Genomic DNA, 3290 nt, shown 5'->3' on the forward strand with positions numbered 1-3290 from the left:
TACGCCAGTGATATGAGTTTATTTTTTTTTTATTTTTATTTTTTTTTTTGTTTTTTTCTCTTATTTTTAGTATACAGAGAAAAATTCAAAAAATAAAAAAAAAAAAAAAAAAAAAAGTTAAAAAAAAAAAAAAGTAAAAAAAAAAAAAAAAAGAAATATACATTTTATTTGAAGATGACGATGTGCGTTAACACATCGTACTTTCCTCGAAATCGACATCGAAAAATATCAGAATAGGACGCGTTACACGACTCTGGACTCTGACTCGGACACACTGCTGTGTGAGAGAGAGAGAGTGAGAATCGCGTCCTCGCATCGAAACGACACATTCCGAACGTCGATATTTGTGTTTTAGAATTTTATTATCGTTCATTATCGCACTCTTTCGAGATTGATAATTTACGTTAATGATCCTTCCGCAGGTTCCCCTACGGAAACCTTGTTACGACTTTTACTTCCTCTAAATGATCAAGTTTGGTCAACTTCCCAGCAACGCCGACGGCCGTGAAGCCACCGCGTGTCGGTCCGAAGACCTCACTAAATCATTCAATCGGTAGTAGCGACGGGCGGTGTGTACAAAGGGCAGGGACGTAATCAACGCGAGCTTATGACTCGCGCTTACTAGGAATTCCTCGTTTATGGGGGATAATTGCAAACCCCAATCCCCAGCACGAAGGAGTTTCAACGGGTTGCCCGGGCCTCTAGGCCAGGGAGAACATGCTGATTCCTTCAGTGTAGCGCGCGTGCGGCCCAGGACATCTAAGGGCATCACAGACCTGTTATTGCTCAATCTCGTGCGGCTCGAAGCCGCCGGTCCCTCTAAGAAGAATTTTAATACGCCGCCAGTGAGTTGCTCGACCGAAATCGAGCACACCTAAATGACGACGCCTATTTAGCAGGCTAGAGTCTCGTTCGTTACCGGAATTAACCAGACAAATCGCTCCACCAACTAAGAACGGCCATGCACCACCACCCACCGAATCAAGAAAGAGCTATTAATCTGTCAATCCTTCCGGTGTCCGGGCCTGGTGAGATTTCCCGTGTTGAGTCAAATTAAGCCGCAGGCTCCACTCCTGGTGGTGCCCTTCCGTCAATTCCTTTAAGTTTCAGCTTTGCAACCATACTCCCCCCGGAGTCCAAAATCTTTGGTTTCCCGGAAGCTGCCCGCCGAGCCATTGTAGTAACGTCGGCGGATCGCTAGATGACATATTTACGGTTAGAACTAGGGCGGTATCTAATCGCCTTCGAACCTCTAACTTTCGTTCTTGATTGATGAAAACACCTTTGGCAAATGCTTTCGCTGATGTTCGTCTTGCGACGATCCAAGAATTTCACCTCTAACGTCGCAATACGAATGCCCCCAGTTATCCCTATTAATCATTACCTCGGAGTTCTGAAAACCAACAAAATAGAACCGAGATCATATTCTATTATTCCATGCACGAAATATTCAAGCGGCATTTTGAGCCCGCTTTGAGCACTCTAATTTGTTCAAAGTAAAATTGTCGGCCCATCTCGACACTCACTGAAGAGCACCGCGATAGGATTTTGATATTGAACCGGCGTTTTACCGCCGGCTCACCGACGATATGCTCCGCAGACGTGTCAGTATCACCGCGGATGCGGTGCACCGACAGCGCGGCGCACAAATGCAACTACGAGCTTTTTAACCGCAACAATTTTAGTATACGCTATTGGAGCTGGAATTACCGCGGCTGCTGGCACCAGACTTGCCCTCCAATTGTTCCTCGTTAAAATATTTAAAGTGTACTCATTCCGATTACGAGGCCTCGAAAGAGTCCCGTATCGTTATTTTTCGTCACTACCTCCCCGTGCCGGGAGTGGGTAATTTGCGCGCCTGCTGCCTTCCTTGGATGTGGTAGCCGTTTCTCAGGCTCCCTCTCCGGAATCGAACCCTGATTCCCCGTTACCCGTGACAACCATGGTAGTCGCAGAAACTACCATCGAAAGTTGATAAGGCAGACATTTGAAAGATGCGTCGCCGGTACTGGACCATGCGATCGGCAAAAGTTATCCAGATTCATCAAAATTAACGACTTCGGACGAGACGCCCTCCGTCGATTGGTTTTGATCTAATAAAAGCACTCATCCCATCACTGGTCAGAGTTCTGATTGCATGTATTAGCTCTAGAATTACCACAGTTATCCAAGTAACTGAGTAAGATCTAAGGAACCAAAACTGATATATTGAGCCATTCGCGGTATCGCCTTAATACGGCTTGCACTGAGACATGCATGGCTTAATCTTTGAGACAAGCATATAACTACTGGCAGGATCAACCAGGGAGCTAACCGAGACTTGTTGAAGTCGTCAATTACTCTTCTCGTTTCATATTCGCATATAAAATACACACAAACTTATGCATGCATGTACAATATACGCACAGTATGAAACGAGCGTCTCACCGTATCGTCGATCGCGTTAGACGCGATAGATTTTAACGGTTGACTCTTATAAAAATTTATATGAGACACAAACGCGCTTTAAGCACGCGCGCGCGCGTGCGTGCGCTATAATATATAACGCGACGACAGCGGCGGCGGCGGCGGCGGCGGCGGCGGAGGCGTCTTCACATAATGACACATAACGGTCACGAATTCGAACGTTCTAAACGAGATCGAGTTTTTTTTTCAAAATAACACTTCGCACACGACGTGTACGTATGTATTGTTCAACGATTATTATCGTAAAACATTGGGATCGACGCCCGGTGTTTGAGTGATCGTACCGATACTCGGGTTGTGTATTTTTTGTACATGATAAATGTAAAAATTAACAAAAAGAATTTTAGAAACGACCGTTCATATATAATATAAAAATTATACACACTATACGAATACACTGAATCTTTTAAGAACTCCGTCTCTAACGTTTTCTCATATCGTCGCGACGTCGCAGATCGACTACAATGAATCAACATTTATTCCATGAGGATAGATTGTAGCGAGAGCGACGACGACGACGATAAGAGGAAGAGCGCATGAGGCAGAGAGATCTACGTGCGTCCGTCGGTCGGCACAGTTTTACAGAACGAAAAAGAATCTTTTTATCATTTTCACGTGTGTCAGTGAATATCCCCAGCGGTCGAGACGAATCGTACGTACATACTTGGTTGTTACACTACGTAAAGTATAATATAACGCGATACGACGAATCGAGAGACACGCCAGAAGACACGCAACAAAGACGACAAATGAAAACGATAATAACATTTTTTTCGTTATACAAGAGTACTGATCCGGTCACTTCGCGTCTAACATCAATTTTT

The 3290-nt window shown here is 44.6% G+C and overlaps 1 non-coding gene across 1 annotated transcript; it reads right to left on the reverse strand.

Annotated features, from left to right (window-relative positions):
* Positions 1-405: 405 nt before the first annotated feature.
* LOC125076652 lies at positions 406-2308 on the reverse strand. Its single transcript, XR_007120580.1, has one exon. It is a non-coding gene; the product is annotated as a small subunit ribosomal RNA (ribosomal RNA).
* Positions 2309-3290: the final 982 nt, after the last annotated feature.

Source organism: Vanessa atalanta, unplaced genomic scaffold (genome assembly GCF_905147765.1).
Source record: "Vanessa atalanta unplaced genomic scaffold, ilVanAtal1.2, whole genome shotgun sequence".
In the NCBI taxonomy this organism is placed as follows: domain Eukaryota; kingdom Metazoa; phylum Arthropoda; class Insecta; order Lepidoptera; family Nymphalidae; genus Vanessa; species Vanessa atalanta.